Source organism: Pinus tabuliformis, chromosome J (genome assembly GCF_031772625.1).
Source record: "Pinus tabuliformis cultivar Carrire ecotype Pingquan chromosome J, CPIR1, whole genome shotgun sequence".
Lineage (NCBI taxonomy): Eukaryota > Viridiplantae > Streptophyta > Pinopsida > Pinales > Pinaceae > Pinus > Pinus tabuliformis.
In genome coordinates this window covers 836,226,111-836,248,500 of record NC_142295.1, presented here as the reverse complement: position 1 = coordinate 836,248,500, position 22,390 = coordinate 836,226,111, and positions in this window count along the sequence as shown.

The following is a 22,390-nucleotide window of genomic DNA, read 5'->3' as shown; positions in this document are numbered from 1 at the left end:
AAATACCCTTCTAATAGATTTAACCATTTATCTACGATATCTACATCTATCTGACCCTCGAATATGGGGATTTTAAAATTAACTTGTAACTTAAAGGGTGTGGCATTTTCAGAGTAGCTGTTGGAAGCAGATGTGTCGCCCCTGGGTAGCCGCTGAAGGATCTGGGCAAATTTTTCCGTCATCGTATTCCTTTGTCACTCGAGGGCTTCTTTGAGTAATATTTTGATAGGATCTCCTACCCCCTTGTCTTTCTTTTCATCCACCATGGGAGGTTTTTGGGATTTGCGAGGCTGGTCTTGCAAAGGTTCGACCAGTTCAAGCCCTAACTCCTTATATCCCGACCTCATTGGGGACATGCAAAGAAGAAAAAAGAGAAACAACAGACCACTCTGATACCATTAATCTAGATTTAAACAAGAACGCAACAAATTACAGATGTAACCATAAATACAAAGATGCAGCAGAAATAATACTTCATTTCATTAATGGAAAATACTCAATATGCTTACGAACAGAAATGGAAATAAACTAGCTCGATCGATGGTAGCTTATCTCTGAGAAGATATGTGGCGGCTACATGCCTCTAAACTATGTTACAATGAGGCTCAAAGGCCTATTTACTTTTGAGAAACAATGGAAAACCATAAACATCCAAAAACCTAACCCTAGGAGATGAAGTGCCAAACTATGGGCCCCGTTTGGGGAAATTGGTACATCAACTTCCTGGGGTCATAACTTTGGCATACGATCTTTGCTTGACACACACAATACCTCGTTAAAAACATATAACCTACGACTACAACTTTTGAGTGAGAAACATTGGTCAATGACCCATGTTACTACTGGTTATCCCAAAAAATGTTGTTTATGGCCTTAAAACGGCTCTGGAAGTTTAGGCGCCGAAAAACTGCCAAAAATAGTAAATTGTGCTACAAATAAGGAAACTGAAAAACTGAAAGAGACAATTGTGGGGGTCCAAGTGGGACAGGTGGGTGGCCACCAACATCCACCTAGATCAGAGCCTTGGCCCCAATAATCTAAAATTCCATCTTAGGCTCAAGGTTGGCAAAATCCTTATGGAAAACATACTCAATATCCTCAGTTCAGCAACCATATCCTTCTTTTCCACCACAATATTATCCTCCTCAATGAAATCAACGTCCTCAATTTCAAAATCCAAATCAACAACTTTCATTACCATTCCCTCAAAACCCCAATCAACTACCTACCCAACCACTTTTGAATCTAAACAATAAAAATCAACAAGCTATTTATACTGTCGAAGGACAAAATTTTCAAGCTTGTATGATTACCCCATTAGGTCTAAATGATGTTCAACTTATATCTGGTAGGGTTTTACCAAAGAGGTCACCAACAACTATCATCTAAAAATCTAAAGAGAATTAAGTTCCTAAGAAATATTTAAATCTTGATCAAGAAAACATTCCCCTAAAGGAAGATGTTCATATAATATAAAAGGATGGGAAAATAAAGAAAGCTCCTATAGTTCCTCTAGTAAAACAACCTTCTGTTTCTTTGTAAGATCCACCTTTTCCTGAAAGGCTTAAAATTGATAAAGGAATAAAAAGGAAAATTATTTTACTAGATTAGGATATGCTAGATGAACTTAAGAATATTTTCATTAAATTCCTTTATCACAGGCTATAAAGTAAATACCAATATTTGCAAAAACTATCAAGGAGCTAGCATTAGAAAACCAAGAAGAAAAAGAAGAGATATAAAAAAGATCCAATTGGTAGGAAAAATTACTAATATCATGACGGGGAAACTTATCATTCAAAAATATCTAGATCCTAGTAGTCCTGTTGTGAAAATTCATATCAATAGTGTTGAGATTCCAAATAATTTAATTGATTTAGGAGAAACCATTAATATCACAAGTAAACAAACAATGAAGCAACTTAAGCTTACTAATCTTCAATATACTCCTACATTATTACAATTAACAAATCGATCTATTATCAAACCAGATGGAGTATTAGAAGATGTGTTTGCTTCTCTATATTCTTGGGAATATCTTGTAGATTTCATGATTTTAACTCCTAATAATAATTTAGGAGGCCATCCATTGATCCTTGGTAGACTTTGGCTACCTACATCTGATGCATTTATAAGTTTTAGATATGATGATATGTATATCTCTGATGGAAATTCCATTAATAATTTTACCTTGTATCCTCCTACAGAAAGAATAACTGAAATAGAAAGTGAGATTTGGATAGATGATGATAATGAAGACTTTAATGGTTTGCAACTAGTTTATACTTTTTCACAATTAGATGAAGAATATCAATTGATAAATTTAATGAATAATAATGATTTGTTTTCATACTGTGAGCAAGATAAAAAAAAATAAAAATAAATAGGAACAATGCAATATTGAATATTTATCATCTCACCAAATGGCTTTACATTCTATGGAAAAATTTGGCAATTCTCAAGTAGATTTTTTTCCAGATAAAACATTGAAGATTAACAATAATTTGGAAGAATTTCAAAAGTGAAAATTGATACAGATGCTACAAAGACACTCTTCTGCTTATGAATGGGAGTACATTGACATGAAAGGGATTGATCCTAAAACTTGTATGCAACATATTTATATTGAAGAAAATGCCAAACCAATTAGACAACCTGAGAGAAGGATGAATCCCAATCTGAGAAATTTTTTTAAGGAGGAATTACAAAAATTACTTAATGTGAATTTCATTTATCCAATATCAGATAGTCAGTGGGTGTCACCTTTAGTGATTGTTCCTAAGAAAAATGGAAAATGGAGAGTGTGCATTGGTTACAAAGAATTAAACAAATATACTTTAAAAGAAAATTTACCACTACCTTTTATAGATCAAGTATTAGATACCTTGGCAGGAAGAAGTATTTTCATTCTTAGATGGTTTTAGTTGACATAATCAAATCCAACTAGCACTAGAAGATCAAGAGAAAACTACTTTTACATGTCCATGGGGAACATATGCCTACACGGTTCTTCACTTTAGATTATGTAATGCACCTACCACATTTCAAAGAGAAGTCTTAGGTATTTTTTATGAGCTAATTCATAATTGTGTGGAAGTATATATGGATTATTTTACTATGTATGGTGATACTTTTGAAGAAGCTATGGAAAATATGGAAGAAGTTCTTGTTAGGTGTAAAGAGGAAAACCTTTCATTAAGCCATGAGAAATGCTTTATGATGTTCAATGAAAGGATTTTTTTAGGCCACCATATTTTGAGTGATGGAATTAAAGTGGATACGTCTAAGGTATAAATTATTTCTCAAATTTCAATTCCTATTTTCCAAAGGGATGTAAATAATTTTATAGGATTTACTAGATATTATAGGACATTCATAGGAAATTTCACAAAAATAGCCTCTCCACTTTTCAAACTCATTATAAAATATTGTGAATTTTCTTGGAATTATGACTGTCAAAAAGCATTTGAGACATTGAAACAAAAGATTAATAAAGAACCAATTTTAAGAGGACCTAATTGTGCTCTTCCTTTCCATATTTCCACTGATGCTTTAGATAAAACTCTAGGGGCTATCTTGGGATAAAAATATTTAACTCCTTATGCCATCTACTATGCAAGTAAAAATTTGGATCTTGCATAGTTAAATTACACTATAACAGAAAAGGAGTTTTTAGCTGTTGTTCATGCCATTAATACGTTTTGTCATTGCATAACTAGTTATGAAAAATTTATTCATACAAATCATTCTTCCATTAGATATCTAATGAACAAACGAATCACTAATGATAGAATTACAATATGGTTGTTATTACTACAATAATTCAACATTACTCTTCTTGATAGGCTAGGAAAAGAAAATACAGTTGCCGATTTCTTTCTAGAATGCAGAATAATAATGAGGATGTTCTTGTAAAAGATAACTTTTGTCATGAATATATCTTTCTAGTATCTACTAAAACATCATGGTTTGTAGATATTGCTAATTATTTGGCTACAGGAAAGTTACCTCTACAACTATCAGCTAGAGAAAAGCAAAAAGTGATCAAAACCAGTGCACCTTATTCCTCCATAGATGGAGAGTTGTACAAAAAGAGACCTGTATTGATTATCTGAATATGTGTTCAAGAAGATGAAGTACCTTAAATCCTGAAAGCTTGTCATGATGAACCATGTGGAGGAAATTTTTTCGATAAAAGAACTGCCTAAAAAATCCTTATTTTGGGATATTATTGGCCATCCATTTTTAAGGATGCCAAAGAATATGTTAAAAGATGTGATAGTTTTCAAAGAATGGGGAAACCCATTCCATCAGATGAGATGCCTCTACAACCATAGGTACTTGTAGAACCCTTTTAAAAATAGACTCTATGTTTTTTTGGACCAATAAATCCTCCATCTAAAAAGAAACGATATATACTTGTTTGCATGGATTATGTTACAAAATATGTAGAAGCTAAACCTATTTTATTTGCAACTGAAAATTTTGTGATTACATTTATTTTTGAGGATATATTTACTCGTTTTGTGTTCCAAGAGAAATTGTAACAGATCAAGGTATTCAATTCACATTAAATTTGGTGCAAAAGATCATGGAGCATTACAAAATCAAGCATCAGAATTCTACTCCATATCATCCACAAGCCAATGGGAAAGTGGAATATACCAACAAAGTTCTTGAAGAAATTGTTAGCAAAACTGTACATTTGCATAGAAAGGGTTGGGCAGAAAATCTTCCAGAAGCATTATGGGCATACCGAACTACCTAGAGAAACACAACTGTACATACTCCTTATGATATTGTCTATTGGAATCAAGTCTTGCTTCCAATTGAATTCCATGTGGAGATCTTGAGAACAATAGTCAAATTGGGCCTTGACCTCTCAGAAGCTCAGAAACAAAGAATGGCACAATTGAATGAGCTAGATGAGATCCAACAAGATTTTATTCAAAGAACCAACATAGTTCAACAACAAAGATCTAAGTGACATGACAAGTTTATCAAAGCTAAAAAGTTCAAGGAAGGTGATTGGGCTCTTCTCTTTGGTTCCGAGTTCAAATACTTTCAAGGAATTTTTCAAACTCATTGGCCTCGTCCTTATGAGATTGACACTATTTTTTATAATGGAGAAGTCAAACCCAAAACTATTTATGATGAACAAATCACTTTCGTTGTTAATGGTCATAGATTAATATTGTATCATAAACCTCTAACAAGGAAAGAATTTATCAAATATTTGCAAGATAATTCTGAATTCAAGTTGGTTAAAGAAGGGGATTCTTCTCCTCACTCTCCAACTTCATTGTAATATTTGTTAAAAAAATAATAACAAATAATAATAATAATAAAGTATAAATATGAAAACAAACTATTTTTTAATATTTATGCAGAAAATCTTAACTGAAACCCAAGATCTCTTGGCAGTTTAGATTTTCAAAACTCCTTTTTCTTGTCCCGATTTCTTTTTTCCTTCTCTTTCTTTTCAAGTCTCAAAACTACATTCATGATCAATACTTTTATTGGTCATGATCATCATTAGTAGAAAAAGAAACAAGGAATCCTTCTTCTAATTAAATAAATAAAATCTAAGAATAAAAAGCAGAGACAAAATTTCTATCATTCTGCAGCCAATCCTTAATTTTGCAACTACATCCAATTTCTACAACAAAATTCAGGGAGCACAAAATAAAGGTATGTAAGAATGTTGGAATTATATTTCATATAAGAGCTTAGGTTTTAATTCATGGATGACTATATTAATAGTTGAAGACCTTATATGACCTTATATATTTTCCATTACATTCATAACCATTGTACCATATCTCATCATCATTGCATCGCTGGTCACATCAAGTCTGAATAGAATTAAAACACGACACTAGTCCTTTGAAATCAGATCTAGGAAGTTGTGAAGTACAAATCAGGATGTAACACTGCTTCTTCCATCATTTCCCTATTTTGTAATCATTTAACCTTGTGCCATATCCATTCTTCTCATTCTCACTTTACAGTTCATTCCATTCTCTCTATCGAAAATTCCATCTTCTGAGTCAAAAGAAACAATCAGGGCTGAGACTTTCCTACACTATGGGGACACTTGTTCGTTCTGAGCCAAATGGGGTAAAATTACATTAGGCATACTCAAGGGTTAGAGATAAATTTCAACAAGTGGGATGGCTATAGTTCTTCGAAAATTTTGATGGTTATGAAGCAGAAGTTACAAAAGCTTTTTCCCAAGCATTTGATGGAGTGGAAGTAGAAATTGGAGACATTAAATTCATCCTAACAAAATAAATTGTAGAAGAAGAAATAGGACTATCAAGGAATGGAGAGAGCTAGCTCAAAAATAGGAGAATAAAAGAGAATGATTGGATTCACTTATTGAAAGAACCACGTATGGACTTGTCTATTTTTAAGAAAGGTATTACAGTCACAACTTTAAAAGGAAAATGGCGAAATATCTTGTTAGTCATCCAGAAATTTGTAACATGTGAAGGGAGGTTTGGGATAATGTTTTTCTACCATTATAGTCTTATGATGCATTTTTTTTATGGGTTTAAAATCAATCGGCCTTACTTCCTACTTCAAAGTTTAAATAAAATTCCATTTACCATATAGAGAGAGTCCAAGTCCATCGATAACTCTCTATACCATCATGGATGCATTAAGATTATGATAGAGGTAGATTTGAAAAATCGAGGAGATAATTGGCAGTATTTCTTAGTAATAAGTCACTTAATAGAAGCTCCAAAGAAGAAATCAAACAACAGGATTAGAAGAAATAGAAGAAAATCAAACCCTAGCTCTAAAAAATAAAGAGTCAAAGAGGAAATTCAAGAGTAGAATGTGACTGAAACTCCAAAGGACCCATTCGAAGAAAACACTCCATTGTCCCAATATTTTGAAAAAATTAAACAGAAGGATGAGAAACAAAACCTTATAAGGATGAAATCTAGCACAAGTCAGCAAGTACCTGTAGAAAAGAAGGAAACAAAGGATAATAGAGCAAAGAGGAAAAACATTGGAAGCTCAGAGGTAAAAGTAAGGAGAAGCAAAAGGATTTCAAAAATGACAAATACTCAATCAACAGAGGTGATTGATATTAAATAACAAGGGCATAAAATGACACCTCATACAGTCAACCCAATAAGACAAACTCCAGAAATTGATTCGGTCCGACAAGAAATATATGACTATGTGGAATCTCTAGATCAAAAAGCATAGAAAAAGGAAAAATTTTCTTAGTATGAAATGGGGGAAACCTCAACACCAAAAAAGATGCAGAATAAGAACACATAATTAAAGAAAATCTAAAAAAAGATATATATGAGCTGGAGGTTCTTCATAAATATCTAATTCAGGAAAGGGAAGTAGTTAAGGTTCAGAATGAGATACTTAGAACTCAGAATGGCAATATACATATACACCTCTACCATTGGTACAAAAAGAATAAGAAACTTAAAGTTCAAAATAAGTTTCTTAAAAATAGGGCCAGAGGATTACAAAGCAGAATTATAATGAAGAAACCAAGGACTGTGTTTAGCATTAAAAAGAATAAAGAGAATACTAGCATGTATGTACTTGCACAGACCTCAAAGATCCTTCACTAAAGGAGGAAGGAAGAACCATTTTTGAAATTTTGGTGCATGAGGACATGAAAAACCTTTCGTGTGGGGGAATGTTGAAGTATGAAATTGCTTCTTTTTTACTATCCTTTTTTCCCTCTTATTTCATCCTCCTTTGCCTTCTTATCACCGTTTTGTAGCAAACACAATACGTTTAAGGTCAAGGTCAACTCTCAAAAAGGTATTCATCATCCATAATTAGAATTTGTGCTTCTTAATGAATTATGATGAAAACATTCTTAAAACTATAGAATTACAAACATTCTAAAACTGATATTTGTTTCCGCAGCAAAATCCATTGTTAGACAGGTTGCAACGCTCCAGTGAAAGGAAAAAGAATACCAAAAGGTGACAAATGGCTTCCAGATGGGCAACCACCTACTGGCATTACTTGGAAAGCTACATAGGTTAAAGAAATATTGAAGTCAAAGGCAAAGTCAAAATTGGGAACTACATGTAGCAATCAAACAAATGTAGCAGAAAAATAACAAACATCAAGCGAGCAAGAATGAAGATTGGATTAGATGTCAAGATTGTAGATAGAGATAAAATCTCATATGACTTGCTTTTTGAATAAAAAGTCATAAAGAGATTGAAATATAAGATAGATTGGTCTTGTAGATGTCGAAATGATTCATAAAATATCGACTTAAAACTCTTTCAAAGTTGTTTTATAATTTGCATATATGTTGTAAGAGAGATAAGAGAAATAAGCTTCTTATTACTAAGTTTATAGTTCTTTTGTGGAGAATACTAATACTATGTTTTGTCATACAAATCATTGATGTTTTCAAATGCATGTGTAAAGAAGCTTTTGAGCACTAGAACCATGCACTCCTGGAGGGACCCCTTTGAGCTCTGAGATCTTATTCATAAGTTTTTGTTTTGTTTTCCACGCTGTCAATTATCATTCCTTTTAAGAATTTGTTTTCCATTATAGTTACATTTTTTATTGTTTTCATTTGGTTGCAGAGCACTCATTGTCGAGTAGTAAAAAGGGTCTTTTTCACCTCTATTTACCCTATATTAATTATCAATATAGGTACGATTTGTTATCTCAAAGAGTCTACTCAGTTTCAGGCGGTCATTTGTCAAGAGTAATGCTAGTAGTATAGTGCTTTTGCAAAAGTAACTAAATGCTGAAAACAAACTCTAAATGTAATTGCAGTAACTGGAAATACTTGTAACCTAATCATTCCTTTAAAGAACTACAACACTCCATCAGTCAAGGGTACAGTAATAATAACTTTTCCCTTTGTAAACTGATGTAATTGAAAAGCAATCAAGGAAAAGATCATCAACTTGGGAACTGGACAACAATAGTCAATGTTCACTACAGTTTAAGATCGTTCTGTTCACACCAAAGCAATGATGATTCAAATAACAGGAAAAGGAACAACAACTAATCTATTTAACAAGATTGAACAGCAAATCTTTAATCTACAGAAATGAATGAAGCAGTAAGTGTAATCTACAGGAATTAAGCAACAATCCTTATCTCGGAAATTATTTGGAAAGAAAATAGAAATGGAACAACAAACTAAAGTGAAGTATGAAATATTGAACAACAACCTGAATCAAATGTAAATGCATAGAAAACTAAATCGAATATTACACACAACGCATCTATACTGAAGGAAACAGTAATCTGAGTTTCGGCATCAGATATTGATTACGATTATGAAGAAACAACAATTGCGGTCACTATGGAACAACAATCCCAATGAACAACACTCACGCTCGGAGGTAAATCGTAGATAAATAGACAATAGTACCGATTTATAGATGCACAACATTGTTACTCTGTAACCAAATAGTAATGGTAATATGTAAGGAACAACAACGTTATACAATAATATCAATCTATAAAGGAACAACAATGCGATACAAATTCAGAATGAACAGCATAACATTCCAGTTGCAGAGGATAACCTTACTATTCAAATGTGAATGAAATATAACAGAGCCAATACATGAAATAATAAGGAACAACAGATTACTAAAGAATGTGAATAAAAGAAATCAAACCACACATGACCTGGAATTGAAAATAATGGTACAGGAAGCAAGTGATCCACCAGGGTCGGACCCTTAGCCTCCAGGGATGCACTATTGTGATTACTCTAGAATCAAAGATGGAATAGCAACAGAATTTATGTATTAAGAATCAAAACAGAGTTACAGTAATCACACTTTAAATAGAGTCGATGATCAAAGTTTAAGTTACAATAGTGAATTTCATAAAACAACAATAATCCACCCCCTAGGCTAGCAATGTTGTCCCCTTTTTATAACAACCAAGTGGAAATATCAAAGATACAAATAATCTTTAAGGTAGCAATCCCTAAGGATCAAAGGATCCTGAGGGATTCTCCATACCATTATTTCCTAGTTATTTCTTCATTCTCTTGCGCTTATTTGGTATCTCCTCTTCCTTTTCCTGGCTTATACGCTCCAATCTGGATTACCTCGTTTGGATGTGGTTCCCTGTCAAAGGGACAACAATTGATTTTGTCTTGTCTTTTCCTTTGGAATGGCGATCTTCCATTTTCTTCTTTTTCTACATAAGAAAAGGTAATTATTAGTCATTTACGTTGCTCACAAATCTTCTAAACTTTATCATAAACTTTCACCATATGCCCATTTCATAATGTAAAGAAGTTATGAATTTAAGGAAAAGATGACAAAATAAGTGGTAATTACATACCTTCTCTAATGCTCAACACACCCCCCTACTTACCCTTTTTCATGCCCTCATGAAAACATTGTAATTGACATGCAAGGCAATTAGGGAATAGGCTAGAGAAGGGATCTCATTAGGTGGTCTACAACCATGATGCCTAGCTAAGAATTCAAACAGATGTCCTGTCTGACATTCAGGCATTTCATATAAGGCTTGATATCCTGGTGCAGGGTGCCAAATGACTAGACTTCAGAACCTACAGCCTAACCAAGACGGGCCTTCTATCAAAATGAGGTCACCATAGATACCCAAGCGGTCATCAGCTAGCTTAAAGTTCTCATGATTAAATGGTTCTCTGTTTTGGATGTTCTGATTAGAAGTCTGGTATCAGAATTTGGCTGCTACTATGGCAAGGTCTTTGATGGTAAAGAAGTATTCTATCCCTTGCTAGATGACTGCTGTTTGGATAGGTCCCAATGCCTCGATCACTCCCTGAGTTCTCATTAGGCTCCTATGTTTATTCCATAATTGCAGTGGGTCTCTAGGTTCACCCCTCACCCATAGATCTAATCCATTTTCCTGTCTTTGAAAGACATTGTAGGCTTTAAGCCACTTTATTTTATTAACACCAAAAGAAATAAATGCCTACAGTTGGACATCACCCACAAAAGGGCTAGGGTTCTGTTCTGTTTCTCCATCTAATACAAGATTGTGCAAATAGAATTCACATAACAATCGTTGAACTTTCACCCCATAATGCTTACAACAATTTATGAAGTCATCAATGGTTTTTATCTCTATAGGTACTCCTACCTTGATAGCTTTAATTTTCAATTGTAAATATCTTTCCATTAAAAACAAAGCATAGTTTCTAGTAGGTGCCCTACACGCTAGAACGTCAGTATATAGAGAACATAAGGTATCCATTTGTTTGATGACTATGTCTAGTCTATGGGTTACCTTTTTGACTCTTTCTTTTGCCTTTTACCATCCTTCAAGGGCCTGGCTTTCTGATGCATTAATGTTCTTCAGCTGCTGTTGTAATTTCTCGTATTTTTCTTGAGGAACAGTCTGCTCTATAAGTTTCTCTATTGTTTGTTGGGCTTGTGCCAAATCTTTTCGCAGAGTTACTATCCTCAGGTCATTATCCAACATGATAATCTTGGGTTGGAGATCTACTTGGATCTCCTTATTACGACATCTTGTCTTTATAGTCTGAGTTTCCTTCTCACTGGAGGACAGTGCCTCTATTTGGATTTCTTTATCATAGGCCGATACGTTATCTGTTTGTATTTCGACATGGGCAACAGCCAGATGCTGTTCCTTTTGGTCCTGAATGGCAGGTTGGACTTGAGTCCTCTTAGTCTTTTTCTTAAGGGGTTTTGCCTGGGTGGTTTCATTCTTTGCTACCGAGGTTCCTTTTGACATTTTCTCCATTTTCAAGACTCTTATCTGTTGTCAAAGTTGCTTAATTATGTTAAGCAATCTCTGCTGTTACTTTCACAATCTTTTAATTTCCTCTGTTCTCTTGGAAGGAACAGTGGTTCGTTTACTCGAGCCTAGGATTTGTACCTAAAGTATTGTACCTTCATCTTGGAAAATTTCCTTATTTTCTTCTTGGGGTGCTTCTTCAGTGTTATGCTGATCAGGTTGTTCAGGGGTAGAAACCCTAGTTTGTTCTGCTGTCTCCTGGGAAGCTTCTTCTTCTACCTCCTCTTCATCATGGAATTCTTCAGGCGTATTCTGACTAGGAACAGATTGTTCCTCTTCTTCATTCTCGTCACTCTTCTTCCCAAGTACAGTCTCATCATGAGCAGAGTGATCCTCTTCTTCTTCCTCCTCATCACACAGTTCCTCAAATGCACTTTTGTCATGAGAAGAGTGCTCTTGGAATCCTTCTTCGGTATGGGGGTTGAGTGGGTTGTGAGGTTGGACCTATTCCCCCATATTGGCTAGAATTTGGGCCAATTCATCTTCTTGTAGTGGGTTTTGCAGTGGACTTTCACTGCGTTGCTATGTTTCCTGTCCTTCTTCCTGACCGGATTGCTCAGTCTCCTCCTCCGGTTCTCCTTCATCATTTTCTTCCAATTCTTTTTCATTCTCCCCACCTTCCTATTGTGGGGGTTGTTTGTCTCCTGAATCATGTATCTCCATAGGCTGACTACTGTTTCCCTGGCAATTTCTTAGCATTCCTCTAATCCTCACCAATCTAACAAATTTTCTTAGTTTCAGTGGTCTGCTCGATGTATTGGCAATATGTTTTCATTTTGGGGCTGGCAAACCCAGTCCCCCGTCTATTGCGAAAATCAGTTCTTCCCAACTGCTCTACTGTTGGGCAAGACTGTGGCTAACTATCAGTCATATTAACCCATGGTGGCTTACTACTAACTCTAGATGGTGAGATTTCTTCATACTTCGGGCAACATCGTGTAATAAAGAATTTAAAAACACAGGCAAATTCACAGTGCACTTTTGCTTTAACACAGCTAAAAGTTTAAGATCGCGTGGTCTTACCACATCTTTCCTGTCGTCGCAAGTGATGTAGATCTGGATAATTCTCACCAATTCTACCCACGGCTGTCCCAAGGTTGTCGGCAGAACTCCCTTCCCTTTTATAGTCAGGTTCTGCCCTTCATCCTGGAAGATTTTCATGGCATCTCGCAGTCTCACCTTTTTCAGAGTCCACATAGGTCCAGTGGCTGGCAGTCCCGAAACTTCTGTAATTATGTCATCAGTGACTACTATCTGTCTCCCTCTCACCATGGAATGATGTTCTTGCAATTTCTGTAGAAACTCAATTGCCACCGTCTCATTGGATTGTTGTAGACGGTTAAGATAAGCTATCCATCCTGCCCTTGCTAGGATCTCTCGTGTAGCATCGAAGACCATCAACACCTGTGGCTCACTGCGAATTGATCTTCCCCCCATGCTTAGAAAACTGTTAAAAAACACAGAGACAGTAATGGAATAGCAGGCTATTCAAATTTTTATCTCACTATTGGAAAACACAGAGAAGATGACGGAATAGAAAGCTGTTCAAATTTCGAACTTACTGCTAATTTTTGCAGAGAAAAACATGGAAATAGGTTCGGAACAGCAAATCATGCATATTGGGAAACAAAATACCATTAAGTCTTGCTATTCCTGAGTCATAATTCTTCCGAATGATGAGCTGACATGTATGCCAGCGAATTATGGGGATCACCCGTGCCCCCTTGTAATGTGATAAGCCGTCCTCGGCCGTCAAATAAAGGAGTAGCGTGTTGAACTGCCATAGTATAGAGTAATAAAGGAACAACTTATAGAGAAATGCCATGTTTACAAAGACGAGCAGATTACTGAAATCGAGGCGTATGATAGAATTGCTAATAAATAAGGAAATGCCATGATATGATGTGAGAAATGGAGGATAGGACAACTAACGTGAATAAAAGTTCATATGCAGTAATTATCGACTTTTACCATCATAATTGTTTGATAAATGATTTTTCATGTATCAAAGGTTCGAATGGGTTATATACATAATCTCATTTGAACCACTTATACATATATAAGAAGAGGGGTCTTATAGTTACTATTGGTGTATAAGAAATATGACTTCAATACCATCAATAGAGCTCTGTTTCCCACAGGTGTCCATAACCTTGACAGAGTTGTTTATTTCACCCTTGGAACCATAATCCTTTGTGTATGCCTAGGAAAGTGTTGTGAAATGTCAGAATGGAGGCCATTGTGCTGGCTTGGTAACTAGCTGAATCACAATGCCATTCACCAGGAAGGAGTGAAAGGTGGGCAGGCTGGCTCGTGATGAGACCTCCTGTTCCAAGGAATTTTTATTTTTCTGATGTACTTCCTGGATCATATCCCTGGTGTGGTGGCCATAGTGGGAATGCCACTTCACTTTCTTCCTTATGATCATGGTAGGCTGGCTCTTAATGAGACCCTTTATCCTTCATTTGACAAATCATATTAGCAATCATATAAAAAAATTTCTTTTTCTTCTTCTTATTTTATATAGCACTTTTCCTATTTATATGTAGAGGGTGGTTCAACACTCCTTAAGAGTAGGGATGGTGGAAGAAGTCTGAACATCTCAATAGAGAAAAATATGCCCTTATTCTTATTCAATAATCGTGATCAAAGAGAATTATGGGGATGTAGGAAGAACCATCATGATAAAAATAATCGATCATATTGGTATTTGTAAAATAATGATAGCAAGGTGATAGATAGTTGTGTCCTTTCCTCTTTTCTCTTATCAATTCAAAGCAATTTCTTCTAAAGATAACGATTTTTATGTAATTTTCTGATTTCAGTATCCTCTAGTTTTTGTATTGTTGCATAAATGTGTAGTTGTGCCTTAAATGACCATGATCTAAATGGTAAAACACACAAAAAGAAAAAAAAATGCACTAAAAAAATGTTGTTCTCAAGATGGAACAGCTACTATTCTTTAGAGAGATAGCAAAAGAATATTTACACACAAAAACTATAAACAAAAGGAAAAACACGCTCGAAACTGTTGTTCCTTGAGAGGAACAGTAGTTGTTCCTTGAGAGGAACAGTAGCTGTTCCTTAATCGAAACAGAAAAGAAAGCAAGGGCAAACAAAAAATGTGAAAATGTTGTTCCTTCAGAAAGGAACAGCAGAAAATGAAAGTGTTGTTCCTTTGGAAAGGAACAGCAGAAAATGAAAGTGTTGTTCCTTCGAAAAGGAATAGCAGAAAATGGAAGTGTTGTTCCTTCGGAAAGGAACAACAGAAGATGGAATTGTTGTTCCTTCAGAAAGGAACAACAGAAAATGAAAGTGTTGTTCCTTCGGAAAGGAACAACAGAAAACGAAAGTGTTGTTCCTTCGGAAAGGAACAAAAAAAATGCAGAAGTGTTGTTCCTTCGGAAAGGAACAACAAAACATAAAGTGTTGTTCCTTCGGAAAGGAACAGCAAAAAGGTGGAAGTGCTATTCCTTCGGAAAGGAACAGCAAAAATGCAGAAGTGTTGTTCCTTCGGAAAGGAACAGCAAAACGTGAAAGTGGTGTTCCTTCGGAAAGGAATAGCAAAACGGCGGAGATGTTGTTCCTTCGGAAAGGAACAGTAGAATGCAAAAATGTTGTTCCTTCGAAAAGGAACAGCAAAATGCTGGAAATGTTGTTCCTTAGAAAAGGAACAGTAAGGTGCAAAAGTGCTATTCCTTCAAAAAGGAATAGCAAAGCGGTGAAAATGTTGTTCCTTCCGAAAGGAACAGCAAAATGCAAAAGCATTGTTCCTTCGAAAAGGAACAACAAAACGGTGAAAATGTTGTTCCATCCGAAAGGAACAGCAAAATGCAAAATGTTGCAGAAATGCATAAATTTGTACAAAAAGTAATTTACTCAAGAAAAACAAAAGAAATATGTACAAAATTTAAAAGCAATCAAATCACTTAGTGAACCAAAGGTGAGGAAGAGTTCTCTTCCTTAGCCAGAGTCTGCATGTCGGAGTCTTCCCGGAGTTGCTGGTAGAAGGATTCCCAAGTAAGTGGTTTGCGGTATAGTCAAACTCGGTGGCCGTTTGCCTTAAAGATGTGTCTAGATCCATCAATGGTGGTTAGAGTAATGGTACCATTATCATGCACCTTCTGGATTTCATATGGTCCCAGGCAACGGGTCTGAAGTTTCCCCGGAAAATCTTGAAACCTGGAATCGTATAGGAGCGCCCAATCTCCTTCGTGGAAGACTTTCTTTTTGATGTGGGTGTCGTGCCATTTGGATCTCTGTTTTTGGATTAATGCGGTATGTTGAAGAGCCGAGAGCCTGATTTCATCCAACTCGTTGATTTGTTGTAGTCTATTAATCTGGGCCTCGTTTAAAGCTAGACCGACTTCTTGTGTTGTTCTCAAAGTTTGTATTTCAAACTCTATTGGAAAGATGGGTTCTTTTCCAAATAAGAGCTGATATGGTGAATAACCAGTAGTGTTTCTCCATGTTGTTCTATATGCCCACAAGGCTTCTAGCAATCTTGTAGCCCAATCGCGTCTATGTGATGCAATGGTTTTTGTTAGTATTGATTCTATTACTTTATTCGTGCTCTCTACTTGGCCATTTGCCTATGGGTGGTATGGAGAGGTAATTTTATGCTAAATATGATAGTTTTTTAGTGTTGCAGCAATTTTATTACCAGCAAATTGTGGTCCCCCATCCGTGATTATGTCTCTTGGGAGGCCATATTGCATAAATATCTGGAATAGGAAATGAATGATGGAATCCTCTGTAGCTCTTGGCAGCACCTCTACTTCAAACCATTTGGTCACATATTCCTTTGCTACCAAGATATATGTTTTCTAGTTTGATGATGGATTGATCGGACCAACAAAATCGAGTGCCCAACGCTCGAACGGTTCAACGACTAGCTGTGGGTTCAGGGGCATTTCATCGGACTATCCAGGGCATCCTGCTCTTTGGCAACTGTCACAAGCTTGAACAAATTTCTTTGCATCTTTGAAGATTTTGGGCCAGTAATACCCTGTTTGTAGAACTTTGTGACCAGTTCTTCGATCTGCGAAATGTCCTTCACAGGGTCCGTCATGACAAGCTTTTAGAATGTCAAATATTTCATCTTGACGGATGCATCTTCTGGTGTGCATATCTGCCCCTATATGAAATAGGTAGCTCCCAATTCAAGAAAATAGGGTACTATGCTGGACAATCTGCTTTCATTCATTGGGAGTCAGATGTTTTGGTAATTTTCCTACTACTAAATAATTTGCAACATCAGCATACCAGGGTGTTTTGACAGTAACAATGAACAAATGTTCATCTGGGAATTGATCTTCAACTGTTGCTGTGTCCACTGGCTTTGGCATTCGTGAGAGAAAGTCAACTACAGGATTTTCCTTCTCAAGTCGGGCCTTTATTGTGATGTCGAATTCCTGTAATAAAATCAGCCATATTGTTACTCTACCATTTGTAATTGGTTTATTTGCTAAATATTTTATGGTAGAGTGATCTGTCTATAAAAAAACAGGATATCCAGTGATATAATGCCTAAATTTATTTATAGCATGTATTACAGCTAAAAATTCCTTTTCGATAACAGTATAGTTTAACTCAGTAGGAGACAAATTCGTGCTAATATAATAAATTGCATATGGTTTTTGTCTTCTTCCTACCCAAGGACTGCTCCAATAGTTGTGTCTGAAGCATCAGATGAAATTTGAAATGGCAGGTCCCAATTTGGGCCTCTGAGCACTAGGGTTGTTGACACAGGCTTTTTGAGATCCTCAAAAGCATGGTCACATTTGTCTGTCCAAACAAAATCAACATTCCCCATTAGTGCATATAGAGGTGCAGCTATTTGAGAAAAAAGTTCTATAAATCTCCTATAATAACCAGAAAATCCAAGAAAACTACATACCTCTGTATGTGTGGTAGGAGTAGGTATTAGCAAAATTATTTGAATTTTGGCCGGATCTACCTGTATTCCAGCTACTAGATATAATGACCAAGGATGAGTCCTTTGGTCATCACCATATATCATTTCTCATGGCTCAGGTAGAGCCTAGTAGCGATACATCGTTGCAGCACCTTTTCCAATGTGTCTAGTGCTGGGTCGAAATCATCTCCGTATGGTGTGAAATCATCCACGTATACTTCGAGCCCTTCATTTATTAAATTTTAAAAGATGCTAAGGATAGCCCTTTGAAATGTGCAGGAGAATTGCACAGGCCAAAGGGTAAAACTCTGTAGGCAAACGTTCCCCAAGGATAGGTAAAAGTAGTTTATTCTTGGTCTTCAGGAGCAATCTGTATCTGATTGTATCCACTGAAGCCATCCAAGAAAGAAAAGAATTTCTTTCCTGCTAATGTATCTAATACATGGTCAATGAATGGAAGGGGAAAGTGGTCTTTCTGGGTTGCTTTATTTAATTCTCTGTAATCTACACAAATCCTCCACTTTCCATTCTTCTTCGGCACCACCACAAGTGGAGAGACCCATTTGCTATCAGAGATAGGATAAATAAAGTTTACATCCAAGAGTTTTTGTAATTCAGCTTTCACAATGTCTTTTAGATGAGGGTTAAGTCTTCTTTGGGGTTGGCAAACAGGTCTTGCATCCTTTTCTGTATAAATGTGGTGTGTACATAACTGGGGATCGATTCCCTTCATGTCTGGATAATCCCATGCAAATGATTCCTTGTATTTTCTCAGTAGTTGGATCAGCTTCTCTTCTTGTTCAGGAGTCAGGTTATTATTGATGTTTAAAGTTTTTCCTGGCTCAATTTCTATAGTTTTGCTATTTGAGACAGAGATAGTAGGTATTTTTTGATCATGAGTGTCTTTGAGAGGATCTTCTTCTAGTTCATTATCAATTGTTGCCTCTATCATGTGACATTGTACATGGGATTTGGTTTCAGAATGGTTAATAAAGTTGTTAATAACATCTTCCTCTGTTTGATCTTTGAAATCGAGGGCATCTTCTATAGTTAATTGGGATCTAATGTTTTCAGTATGGTATGATACAGCATGTTTGTTAGTTTTTATTATTGTTACACTTGGCTAGGTTGGAGGGCAAGGGGATAGATTCTTGATATTACTCCCTCTAGTTATGGTCATACTCCCTTGTCGGCAGCCAATATAAGCATCAGTGGTTGCAAGCCAAGGTTTGCCTAAAATTAACGGATGTCCATCAAGTCGGTTTTTGGGGTTTATTATCAGAAAGTCAGTGGGTTATTCCTAGGAATCAATGGATACCATGACATCATGTAGTGTGCCTTCCGGCCTAACCACTGATCGGTCAGCTAGTTCTAATAAAGTGGTAGTTTGTTCTACTGATGTAATACCCAGTTTTTGACAAGTGGTGGTTGTTAAGATATTAATTGCAGCCCATAAATCAACTAAGGAATTTGAAAAGGTTTGTCTATTGATTTGCACAGTTACTATTGGATTTCCTAGGTCTTCATATTTGATAGGTGCTTCTCTTCCTGATAATGGGTCATATAAGGTGCCAACTACTTGGACTGTTGGGTTATTTTTTATTCTCCTCCTTGGTTTTTTTATACATATCTCTTTGATGGTCTTTGCATATATTGGGATATCTTGGATAGCTTGGAGGAGTCGGATTTTTATGTACAAATTCTTAAGTTCTCCCAGAATATCAAAGTCAAGATGTTCTATAGGACGTGGTATAATTAAGCTTTCTGGGAATGGGGGAGAAGATGTGGTTGCCTGGTCATGGGTCTGATTTCTGACCACATTTTCTTTTTGTAATGGTTGTTCTACGGGTAACTGATTTTCACCTTCAACATTTTTATGTCCCTCTGTCTCTATAATGTGCCCAGACCTTAATTGAAGGTTTTTTCACTCCCTTAGATTGGTTTCTAGCTCTGGTGTTTCAATTATTTGAACAGAATGAACTGGTATGTTATTTGGGTTCGGGTTGGGTTGGGCTGGGAGTTGCAGTCTTAAATTGGACTAGGGGTTTTGTTTCAGTGCTGGCAATGTAAGTTGTGGGAGTGGAATGTTTCCTACTGGCTGATTCATCGGTCTTTGCCAGTTTGTCTGCCATGCTTGACTCTGTGAAGTGGGAGGGGACCATTGTGCTGGATACGCATTGTTTTGCCAATATGGTGGGGCGTAGGGAAAATTTGGCCAATTAGATTGGCTTGCTTCATTCGGCCATGGCGATGATGAAGGAGATGGTTGTTATGACCAATTTGAGAAGGGAGGTTCATTTTGCCACATTGTATTATATTGTTGAGCATGATATTGTGGAGGCTAGAAAGAATAAGCTGGATTGGAGAACATACCTGATTGTCGCGGCTGCCATTGACAGCGCTGATTAAGTAGGTACACCGGTTCTGGTACTTCTTCCACCTCTTTGTATACTGCTTTCAAACCAGGAAGTGAGGGACAGATCTCTGTAGAGTGGTGTTTTGTACAAATGGCACATACTTGAACCACATCTAATGGGCACTCTTTGTGGCTGTGTTTCTTTCTACATATGGGACAGAATATTGCCAAATTCTGCTCTGCCTCTACTTGTTTCTGCTTGGCTTGCATAATATCGAGCTACATTGTCAGAGTCCCCAATATATCAGTTTTGAAATTTTCTAATAAATTTCCAATTTCTGTGTGAGTTACTCCTTCTCCAGAGATCTTGTTGTCCCTTGTAAACCTGTCATGTTCTACTGGTTTTAGCCTTGTGCTTCCTCGTGAGCTCCTGATACATAAATCAATGATGTTAGCAAAATCTTCTTGATAGATATCTCCTTTTCCCATAATATTCAGTGTTTCAATCCATTGTTCCTTCATAACTTTACTTAATGTTGTTTTTAATACATTGTCAGGTAAGGGTAATGATGCATAAGGAGATCTTTGAAGAGTATATTGAAAACGTTCAACAAATTCTTCTAGTGTTTCATTAGGTCTAGCTACCATCTGAAAAATTTCATCTTTTAACTCTCTGGATCTACAATAATCCTGATATTTCTTTAGAAAATCACCTTTCATCTGATCCCAGTCATTTATAACACCTCCACCCAACCCCATAAACCATCATAAAGCAGCTCCTTTTAATGTAGAGGGAAATAGTTTTAGCTTTTGGGGGTCGGTGGTATAGTCATATCCTCTACGCAACACATCAAATTCAAACAAAAATGCATCTAGGTCTTCTGATGTTAGGCCATGAAATGTAGGGATATGTTGGAGAGGAATTGCCTTCATAATTGCATTGACTACAGTATCTACAATGGAATATTGCAGTTTGGAGGTTTGGGTATTTGGTTGGTTCTGGGCCATTTGGTCCAATATGTGCCATAGCCTTTTGGGATTTCTAGGAGGGTATTCCTAGGTTGGTTAGATGAAGCAAGGATGGCCTTAACGGGAATGGCCTTAATAGCACTTCCTTTGTCTAGGATGATGAGAGTTCCTAATGTCTGGGGGGGTTTTGGCGCTTGAGGTTCTTCAAATTTGTTCTGAATGATTTTTGCAAGACTTCCCTTATCCGGGCTACTTAATGGCTGAATTACTCCAAGAGGAGATCTTGGTTCTTCAGTTTCCCCTATTTCACATCTCCCTTCGCAGAGATTACTAAGGTTCCCTTCTTGCAACGATTTTGGGCTAGAATTCTCAATTTCTTGAGAATCTTGCTCCTCAGTTTGGCTGTGCACCTCAGTAAAGGCTACAGATGGTGATCCTGTGGCCTAAAGGGAACTAGTAGGTTGTCTAGAAGCAACTTTTCTAGGTCCTACTGAAGGCTGAGATTCTACTTTTTTGAGGATTTCGTCTATAAAGGTCGATCGGCCAAGGGTCACCAGCCCCTTAGCTTTATCAGGCTTGGGTAGTGGTTTAGGATTCTTTTCAGGCTTTTTCTGCTTAGTCATGCACACAAATCAAATGCTGAGTTCTACCCAAAACAACAACAAATCTGCAGGAAAGCGAGCAGGGGAGTAGGGCTGTTACATGCTCCATACGTAGGTTCTTACCTCCCATTTTTAAAACCCAATTCTCTCCTAGCAAGTACTTACACTACTCTAAAAAGAAACAAATGGCTACACTCTTCCCCGATAATGACGCCAAAATGTGGAGCAGTAAAAAGGGTCTTTTTCACATCTATTTACCCTACATTAATTATCAATCCAGGTACGATTTGTTATCTCAAAGAGTGTACTCAGTTTGAGGCGGTCATTTGTCAAGAGTAATGGTAGTAGTATAGTGCTTTTGCAAAAGTAACTAAATGCTGAAAACAAACTCTAAATGTAATGGCAGGAACTGGAAATACTTGTAACCGAATCATTCATTTAAATAACTACAGCATTCCATTAGTCAAGGGTACAGTAATAATAACGCTTCCCTTTGTAAACTGATGTAATTGAAAAGCAATCAAGGAAAAGATCATCAACGTGGGAACTGGACAACAATAGTCAATCTTCACTATAGTTTCAGATCGTTCTATTCACACCAAAGCAATGATGATTCAAATAACAGGAAAAGGAACAACAACTAATCTATTTAACAAGATTGAACAGCAAATCTTTAATCCACGGAAATGAATGAAGCAGTAAGTGTAATCTACAGGAATTAAGCAACAATCTTTATCTTGGAAATGA